At 43.6% G+C, this 16606-nt stretch overlaps 1 long non-coding RNA gene across 1 annotated transcript; it reads right to left on the bottom strand.

Moving 5' to 3' along the window:
* Nucleotides 1–11727: 11727 nt before the first annotated feature.
* LOC134453091 (uncharacterized) lies at nt 11728–12792 on the bottom strand. Its single transcript, XR_010035547.1, has 2 exons — nt 12603–12792; nt 11728–11910 (listed from the first exon to the last, which is right to left on the bottom strand). It is a non-coding gene; the product is annotated as an uncharacterized LOC134453091 (long non-coding RNA).
* Nucleotides 12793–16606: the final 3814 nt, after the last annotated feature.

The raw sequence follows: 16606 nt of genomic DNA, 5'->3' as shown, positions 1-16606 counted from the left end.
AAGTGGTAGCACCAAGGGCATAGGTGTGCACAGATAGGAATGTGGTGCTGCCTCTTTGCCCTCCTGGATAAGAATACCAGGAATAAATAAGAATAAATAAGTTTTTTTTGTTGGAAGTTTTTTGCCAAAGTGTACTGTGATCCATGTTGATATGGTCATACACAAATGCAAGTGTTTGATGCGAAGTGAAGTGAAGTGAAACTCCAATTTCCATTGTCATTGTGACACAGCACTCAAGTGTTCACAGCACACTGCACACAGCGAAATTGCATTTATGCCTCACCCGTGCATGGGGGCAGCCCCCAATGAGGCGGGACGGTACCATGCTCAGGGTACCTCAGTCATGGAGGAGGATGGGGGAGAGTAAATGGTAAATTTCTTCGCCCACCAACCTGGCGGGTCGGGATTCGAACCAGCAACCTTTGGGCTACAAGTCTGACGTACTAACCGCTTACCCGTGACTTGATCAACTAATGCCAGACATTCCACAAGCCCCTCACCCCACCTTGAGCACCTGTCCCCCAAAATGTCTGTGCACGTCACTGACCAAGGGCCCCATTTTGGCTCAGGGACCTGGAAGACGGAGGTGTCACCAAAACGGGCGACATTCTGTGGCTTTACACTGTGTAAGGTGATCTGCTCTCTGACCCAGGTAATAGCAGTGTTTCCAAGACAACTTTAGAGGAATGAAATAGCCTGGCTCTCACGCAGACCCTTCCTGCTTCGTGCATCTTCGTTAAACTTCGTGAGAAGCATCCATCTGCGTGAAAACCAGGTTAGGGAATTCGTAAATGGTTATATAAATCTGATCTAAATCTGAATTTTTTATAGTGTTCTTCTCTTTGTTCACCAGCTTTCGCTCAAGCGATGTGTGCGTGTGTGTGTGTATGTGTGTGTGTGTGTGTGTGTGTGTGTGTGTGTGTGTGTGTGTGTGTGTGTGTGTGTGTGTGTGTGTGTGTGTGTAGTGGAGAGGGGCTGGGCTGAGGTAGCCTTCGTTGCCTCAGGGGTGATATAACATTTCTGTACGTATCTCCATCTCTTTTGGTCATTCAAAGACAGACAGCGGTGGCTTATCCTTGTTTAATGTAGGTCCAATGCCAGAACACACAAGACAGTATCAGAACCAACATAAATAATTTGTATCCACTGACAGAGAGTGTGTGTGTGTGTGTGTGTGCGCGCGTGCACGCTTGTGTGAGTGCGAGTGTGTCTGTGTGTGACTGTATTAGTCTAATTTAGAGACAATTTAATCCTCAAACTACACCGACCCTCCGCTCCAGTTTACACTGGATCAGCCACCATGTCTAGAGTGTGGGAGGTCACTGACACCACACACACACACACACACACACACACATTATGGGAATGCTTATTGTGGTGTGCATTGGTGGAGCTTCAAAGAAAGCTATGCACGCACACGCACACACACACACACATAGATGGGGTGCAACCCACTTGTTTTACATGGACCTCTTCCACCAGTCTGAGTCAAGGCCTTCACTCCCTGATCTCTCCCTAGGCAGGAAACCCACACCGAAGGGAGAGGAGACAAAAGAACCTCACACACACACGCAGGCACACACATGCACTAGGGATGTAAATAAAATTGAAATGTATCGATGTATCGCAAGAATCGGCTGGCGATTTAATCGAATCGCATCGTAGGCCTATCGTGGGGCATTCTTAATAATTGAAAAAGAATCGAATCGCTGGCCCCAGTGCAATGCCCTAGCTCCATAACACAATAAAAGTAATTGGAATGCATTGAATCGAACCAAATCACTTGTATCGTGGGGAATTCTTAAGTATCGAAAAAATTTGAATCCCTGATTTAAGAAATCGATACCGTATCGTATCGTCATGAAAGCTGTGATTTACACCCCTAACACGCACACACCCTCACACTGCAAGGAAATTGTAAGAACTTTTATATACAGACAGACAGACACACATGCACACACACACACATGAAAATACACATATACTTCTGTAGAAGGTATAGCTGTTGACCAAGTGTGAAGGTTAAGTGCTTCCATTTTCTAATATGAGACAAATGAGGTGCAGACAGAGAGACCACACAATACAATGGAGGGTTTGGAGAAGAATGTAGGAGTATGTGACTTTGAAGTGTGTGTGTGTGTGTGTGTGTGTGTGTGTGTGTGTGTGTGTGTGTGTGTGTGTGTGTGTGTGTGTGTGTGTGTGTGTGTGTCTGTGTCTGTGTCTGTGTCTGTGTCTGTGTCTGTGTGTGTGTGTCTGTGTGTGTTCGTGTGTGTGTGCGTGCGTGCTTGAGTCCCTGCATGCATGTGCACACTCACGTATGTATCACATAATAATGCACAAAGTACACACACACACACACACACACACACACACACACACACACACACACACACACACACACACACACTACAGTTCTGTACTGTGAAAGAGATGTTGAGTTTGGCATTTCTGACTATCCTAGGTCTGTCCCTACCAACACTTTCCCCTTTCCTGCCCCAATGTTGCTAAGCACCAAGGAGTTCAAAGGTCAACAGTTGTCACCTCAGCTCATCTCAGTGACAGCTCTCATTCCGACGGAATGTTTACCTCTTCTGTTACCTAGTAACCACCCTGAGAGAGCTGATTGGGTAGATGATATAATCAATATAGCGGTATTAGTACAAAACATTACATTCTCTAATTCTAATTCTAATTCTAATTGCTTGTGACTAACTCTTCCTGAACATCACTCATGCCTTGTTCACCAGCCGTCAAAATACGTCTCAGCTGTCACTCTGTCCCACTCCCGCCTTTCCTGATCTCTCCCTATCTCTTTCTCTCTCTCTCTCTCTCTCCCTATCTCTCTCTCTCTCTCTCTCTCTCTCTCTCTCTCTCTCTCTCTCTCTCTCTCTCTCTCTCTCTCTCTCTCTCTCTCTCTCTCTCTCTCTCTCTCTCTCTCTCTCTCTCTCTCTCTCTCTCTCCATTTCTCTTTCACCTCTTTCTCTATATCTGTCTTCAAGAATAGTCTCCTGCTGTACCCCGAGATCCACATCACCAGTCCCCTTGGCAACCCCCTCCCCCTCTCTACCTCTCTCTCCTTTCCTCCTCTTCTCTCTTTCCTCACTGCTATACATATATATTATATTATATTATATTATATTATATTATATTATATTGTATTATATTATATTATATTATATTATATTATATTATATTATATTATATTATATTATATTATATTATATTATATTATATACTGCATGTATATATTTGTATATCTAAGAATAGCTTGTACCCAAGGATCCACATCATTTTCCTCCCCAGCAGGCAGGAGAATAGCCCTCTACCCAACCTTCCGCTCCCCAGGGTCTGCATCATTGATCCCCAGCACTGCTCCCTCCTTCTGAGACTTGTCTCTCTCTCTCTCTCTCTCTCTCTCTCTCTCTCTCTCTCTCTCTCTCTCTCTCTCCCTCTCTCTCTCTCCCCCCCTCTCCCCCTCTCCCCCTCTCCCCCCCTCTCTCTCCCCCCCCCCCCCCCCCCCCCCCCCCCCCCTCTCTCTCTCTCCCGACCTCTGGAGGTCAATTAGGTCAAAGGTCACCTACTTTTTTGGGTTACAGTGATACACACACACACACACACACACACACACACACACACACACACACACACACACACACACACACACACACACACACACACACACACACACACACACACACACACAGGTGTGGACTTCACTGCACACTTTGCAGAGAGGTGTGCAGTTCCTGTTGTCAGTTTTGGTGTCTGTGTGTGTGTGTGTGTGTGTGTGTGTGTGTGGAGGGGGGGGGGGGGGGGGGGGGGGGGGGGGGCTTGTGCGTGTGTGTGTGCGTGTGCATGTGTGTCTGCATGACCTTCTTCTCAATACTGGCTGGTCTACAAGATCAAGAGTGGCGTGAGAGGAGACAGGAGTCAGGAGTGAGGTGCACTACTTGATCTTTGACCCCATGACTGCCATTGTCCAGAGAGAGAGGCCTGCATCCCATATGTCCCTCATGTCTGACACACACACACACACACACACACACACACACACACACACACACACACACACACACACACACACACACACACACACACACACACATCCCAGACAGACCCCTGGCACCCCACGCATGGTTGACTCTGTATATTCCACTTCCTCCAGAACTCCCTCCCATCCCATCCCTCAGTTGTTCCCCTCCTCTGTCTCTCTCTTTTCTTTTCTTCTCTTTCATCTTCTGCCACTCCTTTCTTTATCTAGACAGCTAGTTGCAGGGGCGGAGCTATATAGGCGGGGGGTGTGGGGGGTGCAAGCAGGGCATTTGCCCCTGGGTCCAGGGCCTTCCTGTATTGGTTTTGGGGGGCCTATTATGACCTTGTATGGGGGCCCCATCAGTGTCTTGCCCTTGGGCCCTGTGTGCAATTGTACTGCCACTGGCTAGTTGCCTGCTTGCCTGTCTGCCGGTGCCTGTCTGTGTCTGCCTGTTCCCATCCCCCTCTTCTCTTCCTTTCCTTTCTTTGTTTTTGTCTTCTGTCGTTTCTTGTCCCTCCACTAACGAACCCATCCTTTGCTCCTTTTCATCTCATTCTTTGTCATCGCAAAACAACCCCCTGCAATGATCTGGTCCCCAAGGCTCTCGTGCTACTGCCTATATACCTTCCATCAACTACCCCACCCATACACGTTCCTGCTGCCCCCACCTATACACCTTCCATCAACTACCCCCCCCCCCCCAGCTTCTTATGGCCACACATACGCACTCCAACTACCCCCACCCCATTCACCTTCCATCAACTACCCCCACCACCATACACTTCCTTTAAAAAAAAAAATGGGGTAATTTTATTTGTTAGGACAGGGAAGACTTTGACAGGAAGTGAGTGGGCAGAGAGAGAGACGGGGAAAGGTCGGCAAAGAACCCCAGTCGGAATCGAACCCGGGTCAGCCGCGTAGCAGACGAATGCCCTACCGGTAGGGCCCCCACCCATACACCTTTTATTTCCACATTTACTTCCACAACGCTGTCCTTCTACTGACTCCCCCCACTATCACACACGCATACAGAACACACACACAACACACAACACCCTCCAACCCTACAGAGAGAGAGAGAGAGAGAGAGAGAGAGAGAGAGAGAGAGAGAGAGAGAGAGAGAGAGAGAGAGAGAGAGAGAGAGAGAGAGAGAGACTGTCACCCCTCCCCAGGTAAATTGCAGACCTCTCTTCCACTGACCAGATGTGGCCAACCACACTGGACGAGTCACAAGGGATAAGGTTGTGTGTGTGTGTGTGTGTGTGTGTGTGTGTGTGTGTGTGGGGGGGGGGGGGGGACTGTGTGAGAGAGAATTGGGCACTCATTACACTGTATGGGTTGGGAAGCCTTTTAGGTGACTTTGTCCCGCGACCAACCAAAGCTGTCACGGTCTTGCACACACTCTCTCTCTCTCTCTCTCTCTCTCAGTCTCTCTCTCTCTCTCATTCTCTCTTCTCTCTCTCTCTCTCTCTCTCTCTCTCTCTCTCTCTCTCTCTCCCTCTCTCTCCCTCTCCTCCTGTTTCCTTTGTTTATCTGATGCTCCGATCTTGCCGAGCTTTTATAGTGACAATTAACCCTTGTGTTGTGTTCATAAGCTGCATACACCTGTGGTGTTCGGGTCATTTTTGACCCGTGATAACAAAACTCAGCCATAAAATACCTAAAAACACTAGTTATCATCAAATTTAGTTTTTCATCTCATGGTTAACTTGGTATGTATTCATATCCATGGCAATATTACTTGATGTATTCATCTTTTTGACTTTACAGGTCTTTTATCTTACATTATGCAAATCGTGTTTGATGACCAAAACCATCAAAAACTGCATACATTCACTATTAATACCTCCTAAAGTGATAAAATTAGTGATTATGTTGTCCTTGTATTACAGCTGATATGAGAGTACAACAACCCCCAAATTTATTTTATTAGTTTCTCTCTAATATTAAAAAATATCATCAATAGTGGCATTTGTGGTGTTCGGGTCCAAACCAACCCAAAGAGATTTATAGCAGGATAAAGACCAAATGTCAACTAAATTAGTTTTTCAGTGCATAAAATCAGTGTTTAAACATGTTGACTTGGTGTTTTTCAATATTTATATGATTTTAGGGTGGTAAATACACAAAATAACAATTCTGTCAGAGTCACAGCTATTCCGCCAATCTAATGCAAAGATATTGGAAATGAACACCTCAATGAACATGAAAAAAGTCACACTATTCATCTGAATCCCCTATGCCATGAACATGGACCATTATGTCATTGCCACATCAACTTTATATAAAGTATAAGACCAGTTCTACATGTTTGGGTGCCATTATGAATTTTTGATACGTTTTTTGGAAAAAAAAAGTGACAAAACAAATGTGCAAAAAATCTCATTATATAATACAGAAATGGATTCCCTGACCATGAAAACATATGAGTAGACACCAGAAATACATCTGTACTCCTTTCACAACAGGAGATATGACGTATTGTAGTGTATGGGACTGTCCGGCGGCCATATTGGATTTGTAATATGAAAAAGCTGGCAATTTTTTTTCAGGCAAGAAATATATTTTCCTCACCATAAATCACCAAACTGAAGACAAAGGGCAACCAACAGCTTTTCAGAAATGCATACAACAACCAAAAATCTATGCCGGGTCAATTTTGACCCTGAACACCACAGATGTAACTTTTTTTTTGGACCTTTAAAATTTACTAAAATGATAAAACATAGTTTTTGTGTTGAAATGATTGTGACTGAGGATTAGATGAAGCCTTATTCCAAGAAAATAAAGGAAAGTGTGTTTTTTCCACACTAAAACTTGAAAACGGGTCAAAAATGACCCGAACACAACATAAGGGTTAAGGACTTCGACTTCTTGTTCCAACAACATTGTGCATTGTTCTACTTAATGAGACCTGATCAGACAGTTAGCCCCAGCCAGGGGTCAATCAGGTTTCCTGGTAAAGAAGGACTCATTACTGGCGTGTTCAAATCCCCAAGGGATTCCTGTTTTAGAGCCTCTGGTCCAGGGATGAGCAACTGGAGGCCTGGGGGCCACATGTGGCATAGCTGGTGGGGGAGCGTACCTATGTTCCCCGGGTCCTATGTTCCCCTGTCTTTGTATGGGACCGAGGAACTTAGGACCCTTTTTCTAAAAAAGGGTTCTATGTTCCCCGTATTGTATGTTTCCGAGTTTTAAAATTGTGCCCTTCCAAAACCATGCCAGTAATGCAATGTTTCTGAGTTGTAAATTTGTGCCCTGACCAAAACTATCCCTAAACCTAAACTGTCAGAAGTGCAACAACAACCTGTGCTTTGCTATGCGGATAAACAAATTTACTTTAGATGGTGTCAAGCATGTGTGGTGGTAAACAAGTGAGTTTTATAAAACAAAGTGTATCCTCTCAATAGCCAAGCATGGCAGTGGGACTGACATGGTTTGGGGATGCATGGATGCTGTCAACATTGGCAATCTGAAATACACCTAAAAGAAAAATGCATGCCAACATGCACTGTGACTACTGAAGCAGCTCATGATATTCTCCATAGGATTGCATTCAAATCTCACACCAATCTATTTAAGCCAGGTGCAAACTCAAAATTTAAAAGTTCAATGCAAAGAAAGTTTGAAACGCATACTGACCTCCCTTTAAAATCCCTTTTCATTTTGAGACCATTCGAACCAACACAGCCCCTTCTCTACCAGATTTTAATCTGGGGTGTACTCACTTTTGTGAGTACATGTTCAAACATTAATGGCTGTATTTAGTTTTTTTTCTGAGTGAACAAGACATTTAAGCGGTTAAATATGTGGTTAAAAGGTCACTAATCACTGTGTGACATTTCTGTAATGCTTTCCTATGAAAAGATATACTCACAAATCTGCAAAAACTGTGAGGGGTGTACTCACTTTCGTGATATACTGTAGTATGCACAGGGTATCCTGATGATCAATGCCCAGTGAGATAGAGTACTAGATAGTAGGCACAAAGTATCCTGATGATCAATGCACAGTACAGTCGACTAGTCACACACACACACACACACACACACACACACACACACACACACACACACAGACACACACAGACACACACACACACACACACACACACACACACACACATTCATGCACACACGCATACACGTGAGGAGAGAGAGAGAGAGAGAGAGAGAGAGAGAGAGAGAGAGAGAGAGAGAGAGAGATAGAGTAAGAGAGAGAGAAGAGAGAGAGAAATGGGACACTGTTGTGTCACATGAAGACTGGCAGTCTAAATAATCTTAAAGTGGACATGAAACACTAGACAAAGTTGTCCTCATTAGAAATATTGAGTATTAGTCTATCCATTCGAGTTGCCTTAATAGTGTCAGTGACACTGGTTAAAATATATCAAGTTTGAGAAAGATACATTTTTGCAACTGTGTAGCGCCATCATGTTCCACGGCAGAACGTTACATCACTGGGTGTGTTGCCTTGGAAATTCTACAGTAGCAAGCATCGGAGACGGACACAACGAGATTTAGAGATTTTACTATTATGGAGAACGGCAATAAGCAGAGGACAAAAGGAGGGCATTATTGTATTGCACCTGGCTGCAAAAATGAATTTTACCGTTTAAAGGCTAGTAAGAGCAAGGCAGTTCATTTCCATCACCTGCCCTTGAAGCGCAAAACGGTCCTCCACCGTTGGTTGGCCGCGCTAAAGAGGAAAAACCCTCCGGTCAACAACTATGCCAGGGTCTGCAGTGACCATTTTTTGGATGAAGATTACATAGAGGAAAAGATATTTGATCCATCAGGGCGTCTAGTGACTAGGTCCACCAACAGGCTTAAATTGGACGCAACCCCCTCTGTGTTCAATTTTACAACGTATGGCATAGGTTCTACTGACCGACCTACCAAGACAGCCAGCCCTGCCAAAGTTGCGCAGCGCCTGAAAAGACGACAACGGCGCACTCATCTAGTAGAACAACTTCAGGTACGATAGTATGAAAGACAGACTAAATCCTAAATTAATCACCAAGGGTAACACAAAACATTGTGCAATTCAATGTTAGCTTTGAACACTTGCAACTGTACAGCTGTCGCCCACCTGTTAACAGGTTGTTTATTTAGGCCTACTTGGGGTGTGTTAAGATTAAATGTCAGGCGATCGCTACCTCCATCTACTAACTACACCATGTCCGCTAGTGGGCGTGTCAGGATACATTGAACTTCCAACCTTATAACATTTTAGGCCATAGGCTTGGGTGCAGTTATTTAATAGTTGTTTGGCTTTCAGTGGTATAGTACCCAACCCAACACATCCATTATGTAGCCTATATTTAGTAGGCCTAATGTCTTGTTGCATTACACCAAATGGCAAACACGACCCTTTTTAACCAGTCATTTACCTTCAATATTCATCATCATTATAGGATAGCTTATTTCCCATTCAAGTATCAAAATCTGACATACAAAGATAAGTATAACCACAACTTCACAAAGGAAGAATGAAACATTCAGATTATTTTACTACTGAATAAAACAATGCACCCTGCTAAAATAGATCTACAAATTACACAGTATATCACCTTAGTATAAAATTAACACAAGCAAACAAATGCATTTGAACTGCAAACATATTCTTTATTTCCGTAGGTCAGGCATACATCCATTCATCTTGAGGTAGACGGCGAAAGTACTACTGAGTGTGACATTCTGGAAGAACATCAATTAGGCCTACCTAAAACCGTGAGTGTAGGCACACAGACTGATGAAGTGCAGCAGTACAGTCAAGGCACAATGACAGGCAACATTGACAGTTGGATTAGCCATGACCATCCTTACAGCAAGCCAGTGCGGGACTTAACACCCTTGCCAGCACCAAAGCCTGCCGCCTGCTTAAGTGACTCAGAGTGGGATGACTTAGATGAGGGTAGTGCAATGGAAGAGGAGGAGTCAGATGAGGATTTTGAAATGAGGGAAGACCACCTAGAAAGCAGTGAGGAGAATGACAGTGAGGAGAGTGACAGTGAGAGTGTGACTGAATGCGATGTAGACGCCATCTCTGACCGCAAATGCATCGCTTCAATTTCAGAGATTAAAAAACTCTTCAAGTTGTGTCACCTAGAAGGATGTGGAAAATGCCTTACTCAACCAGCAGTTATAAAGAAGAGTGGGTTTGGGTTGAAAATTGAAACAGAGTGCATTGATGGTCATAATTACACCTGGACATCACAACCACTTGTCAGGGGGATGATGGAGTGCAACATCACTATACCAGCAGCGACCTTTGTTACTGGCAGTGAATGTAGCCCCTTCCTTGAGATATGTGACACCATTGGCCTGGAATGTTTGTCGAGTCGAGAATGGTTCAACATTCAGAAGGCCTACATAATACCAGAGGTAAAAAATGTATGGACCACCCATAATGAGTCTCTGCTGGCTGCTGCGGGGGATGAACCTCTCCTGCTGTGTGGTGATTGTAGATATGACAGCCCTGGGCACAATGCCACATTTGGAACTTACTCCCTCCTTGACACCAACTCAGGCCTGGTGCTGGCACAGGAGACTGTGAAGGTGACGGAAGTAAAAAATAGCTATTGGTTGGAGGTAGAGGGCATGGAGAGGTGCCTATCACAGCTGAAGGAGCATGGTGTGTCCGTGTCCGTGTTGGCTACAGACTGCCATCCCTCTGTACAAAAAGCACTCCGCCTAAATCATCCACAAATCAACCACCAATATGATCTGTGGCACATTGTGAAAGGTGTAAAGAAGAAGCTGTTAAGATCAAAGAATGAAGACCTGTATCAGTGGATACAAATGATAACCAACCACCTTTGGTACTGTTCAAGCAGTTGTGGGGGAAGTTCAGCCAGGGCGAAAGAGAAGTGGACATCCATCTTGCTCCACATCACAAATGTTCACGAGTGGACCTGTGGAGAAACTATGAACAAGTGTGAACATGCACCTTACACAGCTGAGGAAGAAAGAATGCGTCCCTGGTTACAGCCTGACTCAGCTGCTTTTGAAGTCCTCCAGAAGGTGGTTCTGGACAAGGCCCTCCTGAAGAAACTGGAGAAAACATGTGAATGTGTACACACAGGCCAACTTGAGTCACTTCACTCCCTGTACACCAAATATGCCACCAAAAGGAAGAAATTCCTAAAGGAAAGTTTCGAAGCACGCCTCCAGATTGCTGCAATAGATCACAATGTCAATTCCAACAGACAAATGGCAAAAAGAAAAGATGGTGAGATACAATTCAAGCACCAGTTCTCAAAGGGAGCACAACACTACATCACCACTCCCAGGAAAGTGAACAAGGACTATAGTTTTAGGAAGGACATTGTGTCAGGCGTAGTCAAGAGGTGCAGATCTGTTTCCATCCGAGCAGCACTGCAACAGTCAAACCCCGACCCAGTGGTCACACTGGCACAGCACAAAGGTGTTCTAAAGCCTGAGAAGGCCTTTTCAATACAAAGGCATCTCAGCCGATTTGCACCAGGAGCTCCTAAATAAAAACAAAATCACACACAGGATCAATAAACAATCACAATACAAAACAAAATCATATACAGGATCAATAAACAAACAATCACAATATAAAACAAATTACACTTGCATGGTTTCATTAATGTAATGTAGGCTAATATAATAATTCTGTCACATTCCAAATGTTAAGTGCAAAAGAAAGTGGTTCAAATAGAAGTCTTGGATATATAATATAGTTATTATTTGATTTAAAAAGAGTATTCAAATCCATGATATTGTGGCGATGGGTATAGGTGCCGTATGGTGGTTACAACGCAGGCTGGTATTGGCATCCTGTTTCTCCTCCCCAGGTGTCCTCTTGCCCAGAGAGTGAACTGCCTGTATGCCATTAACCTGTACAGACTGGAGAGGAAAAGTTGAATCAGACATCTTAGGTTTGATGTGGTGTTAAAAGTTTAATGCATGGTTCACAATGAGGCCTATTTAATAATAATAATAACATAGTTGAAACATGGAATTTGATGTAAAAGACTATCTTGGGCCGTAACAAGTAACAATAACTGGCGACTGCAGATGTTAGAAGCAATTGTGATTGGTCGTTAGTAAATGTCTCTTTTAATCTGGGGCGTATATTCATTCAGACCAGAATTGATAGACTTTCGTTTGACCATTAGCTGTGTTTTTACCATCTGGAGTCGCTAGTTGATACGGGGGACCCAGTTAGTCTGTTACACCGGTCAAGTTTGCTACAAATTGTCGGCTTTCGCTCAGGCTAAATACTATCCCTCGCTCAGTACAAAATCACTTCCACGAATAGTTCAAGCAGTTGGATACAAGCAACGCCACCGATGGATCACCGAGTTACAATTTAACGTCAGTCTCCGTTAGCAGTGTGCTAACTAGAGACTAGCACAAATGCAACGTCTAAAATTGTAACACAGGACACATCGGCACACACACGGACTATTAGCCGTCCGTAGTCAATACTTATGATGAAAGCAGTTATAACAAATGCAATTTAAACACGCGCCATATGATGTAATGACAGATACTATTCCGTGTGTATGTTAAATGAAGCAAGCGTAGCTATTTACCTGCTGTTGATGGGCCGCTTCAGTGGCTCCCCTCGTACCTCTCGTAGTGACAGCATTGCCACTTCCAATACGTCTTTTTCAAGGCACAAGATGCTGAACATCCGAGACATGGTGATACACGTCTCACCCTCGATCAAATGGCCCAAATCAGCCTCAAGGCAACACCTGGACTCCCACGACGTGCACATGGGCTGGCAATGATTACACATGCACCAGTCAATGTTGCCCACTCTGCTCTCACCTCCCGAAACCGATTCGCATAGCCCTAGTTCTAGTCCTGTTTCATGAATACTGCCCTGCTAAGGCAAAAGGCAGTAACTTCAAATTTTTCAAAAATGAGTTTTTGTCATATTTGCATCAGTTTTATCACGTGAACAAACATGGAGTTTGAATTCAGTTGTTTTGAGGGTAAAAAGGTGTAAAGTAAAACAAGCTGAAAATCCTTTGGGTAAACTAAGGCAGAAGACAGTAACTTCAGTTACTGCTTTTTGCCTTCTGCTCTGGACCTGCAGAATTCTGGAACTCTGATGTTCCAAACTGAGGCAGAACACAGTAACTTCAGTTACTGTTCATCTGTTAACAGTTAAAACTCCTTCTTTAAATTTCAGTCATGTAAATAATCAAAAAAATATAAAATGAAACTATTATATTATGAAACATGATCAGCCTGCTAGGCAATGTGTGTAACTACTATTTGAGGTAGTATGAAATACAAATACACACACAAAACCCATTTATAATTATATTATTATTATTATTATTAACAATTTATATGTTAATAAACATGACATTTTGTCATAATGACTCTAATAGTGTGTATACTGCTTAAATTATATGTGAAAGTTGTATTTGTTGCTTATTATTCAGATTTAAAATGGAAGTTACTGTCTTCTGCCTTAGTATGACTAATTGTCATTCCGGGGGCAATGCTAAGGCAGAACACAGTAACTTCCAAAAAAGGGTCAAAGGTTAACTATTTGTAAAATTATTTTTTATGAATAGATGTAGGCAGGCATACACTACAAACTGTGAAAATTACAGCTTTGTAGCTATAACCAGATTGTGGTGACATTAATTTATTTGAAGATAACTTTAACATCATTTTTCTCAGTTTCACACTCTGGTGAGTTACTGTCTTTTGCCTTAGTAGGGCAGAATATGCCCAGTAATGGCAATGCTACGCATTTCCTTCACTATTGGCTCGAAAGCATAAGCCATTGGGTGAAAGTCGTGGGATTCGCCAAATCTCTCCACTTCATCCTCCATAGTTTAGCTAAGTTATTTTTAGCAGGCTACGGGTGATCAGCAGCAGAGCACAGTATCCCAGTAACCAAACCAACCAACGCACTGATACCGGAAGAACTTTGCAACACACCCGGTGATGTCATAAACAAGATGGCGGCGAATATTGATAATGGCCTGCATAACTATTGTAATAATAAATGTCTTTTTTAAAAGATCTATGATTGTATTGCTATAATTTTCCTCTCTAAATAAATTAAAACTATACTTAACTTATATAAAACGCTATAAATGTAATGTTTCATGTCCACTTTAAAGAGCCCCCTTCTGCCACCATGACATCATCATGGAACATGCTGAGGATTCTTACCTCACAATGGGAGTTCTGATATCACTTTGAACTAGAATACTGGTGGATCATTTCAGTTTCAGATAGGTAATATCAAAAACGACCGGATACTTACTGAATTTCCATAAGCATTGCATATATCCTCAAGATTATTTTACATCTTTAATCATTGAGATACTATTACAAAGATCCTTTTGAAAACAAAGACCAGGAAGAATTAGATGAAAGACCTTTAAATAGGCTACAGCAAAGATGGAGTATGATGGGGCGGAGGAAAGGCAGCCAGCCGGCTGCTTCATGGCTGTCTGGAAAGGTTTGGTGATGATCGTCAGGATTGGGATGGAGTTCGCATGGGCAGCACTGACAGTATTCTCCGACTAGTATGTGGTACGTAAGCCACATCCTACGCATTCAATTCATTATCAATGAAATGCAGTCGACCGTTATTGGCGCACTCACAAAGCCTGTTGGTATTCCGGCACGGTGAGCGAAGTCATCACCCATACAAAATCTAGCTAGGGTAACACAAGGGTATCCGATCTGGCAAGCGAAGTTGACGTAGGCCTACTGTACTTGAACAGCCAGTGAGTACCGTTATTTAAACCTACTGCAGCAAAAAGTCAGGTGAGAAGCAGACATTTTGAAAACAAAAATAGAGAAGGACTTATCTCTTTTACAGCAAGATGTTGTGGGCCTACCGCATGACATGAAAAGCAGTTTTGTATGTCTCATCACTTTTGTTGGTTAAATTAATGACACCTCTCTCTCTCTCTCTCTCTCTCTCTCTCTCTCTCTCTCTCTCTCTCTCTCTCTCTCTCTCTCTCTCTCTCTCTCTCTCTCTCTGTCTCTACAGGCTTACTGAACTGGATGGAGTTAATTTGGACGGTTAATTTAATACGGACTGAAAATTGTACAGGACTTGGTTGTCGAAGATTCGAACCCAGATTGACTTTTAAGCAAATTGAATTTTAACTGAATTAAAGTGGAGGAGGCAAGGTCACATATAGGGATGCACACCCAGGCACACACAACACCCTACTTCCTGTATAGTCCCCATGGGTCAAGATAAGAGTCTTTGATAAACATGAACATACTGTATTACATGTATGTTAACACATTGAATACCGGCGGTGCTCACGGAATTATGTCGTAGAATACCAGCGTTCTAAGCCCTTTTTTACGTTTTTTTTGTAGACTCACAGCTTATTATGTGATAGGGCCACTGAAATATGTTATGACTCGTTTGAAAGTGGAGACGCTGCCCTCTTAGTAGGTGAAAACTGTGTGTCTCTACGAGCTTTTATTGCCGAGTAAACCCACGCTAAACCGAAGTGGGTATCCATGGAATTCAGCTACAATCGGAGATATTGAGGTTTTTGTGAAGGGTGCGCTTCTTCAGAATGTGACGAGTTTGAAAGGGGATGAGTTGGTTTTAATCACAATTTGGTGCAAGGTTAGCTCTGACACACATCTTCCTGCACGTCAAGACACGCCTCCTGCTCTAAACCACTACGACACCGGCAATCAATGCCCTTCGAAATCCACGTTTTTCACACAGACTGAACACAAGCTCTTTGCACACATGCAGAAGGTCGGACATTTGCTAAAATAGTTCCCGATGACTCCCGAAATAATAGCCCAACATTGACAACAAATCCCAATGATATGATGCTGTAGCCCATCCGATCCATATGTAGCCATCTATGCTAGCTTCTGGCTTTTCACATACAGGAAGACAGTTCAACATAGGGGTGAATAATCAAATAAACTTATCTGGTTGGCGATCAAACTTCTAAATCGGAGCGCATTACTCCAATTACAATTCGGGTGCCATTTTGATCCAAGGAGCTGGTAAAGGTCTAGGTAGCAAGCCCAGAAAGTTCAAGATACTCCTGGCACGATATACAATGGTCTCTGTGTTTACCTATTGCGTGAAGTCAGACACAATACACGCTACCGATCGTGGGCTACTAGGGAAACAACAACGTAGCACGATTCACGAATACGGCAGCACACCTCCTGCTCTGTCACACTACGACACCAGCAATCGATGCCCTTTGAAATCCCCGTTTTTCACGTGGACTGAACACAAACTCTTTGCACACATGCAGAGGGTGAGACATTTGCTAAAATAGCTCCCGATGACTCCCGAAATAATAGCCCAACATTGACAACAAATCCAAATGATATGATGCTTAGATGTAGCCTAGCCCATCCGATCCGAATCATATGCGGTGGCAGATGGACACTCCCAACTGAGATCGCTCCCGGACGTGTAGTCCCAGGTGTTTCTATCACTCCCGGACGTGTAGTCCCACCCGGATCGATAGTCTGGCTAGTGGGAGCGAGCCGACAGGGGAGCGTCCTGCGTTGGGAGCGACAATCAGGGAATCATGATATGTAGCCATGCTAG

Source organism: Engraulis encrasicolus, chromosome 1, assembly GCF_034702125.1.
Source record: "Engraulis encrasicolus isolate BLACKSEA-1 chromosome 1, IST_EnEncr_1.0, whole genome shotgun sequence".
NCBI classification, from domain to species: Eukaryota; Metazoa; Chordata; class Actinopteri; order Clupeiformes; family Engraulidae; genus Engraulis; species Engraulis encrasicolus.
Note: the sequence above shows the minus strand (reverse complement) of the source record. Positions and strands in the feature narration are given on the sequence as shown.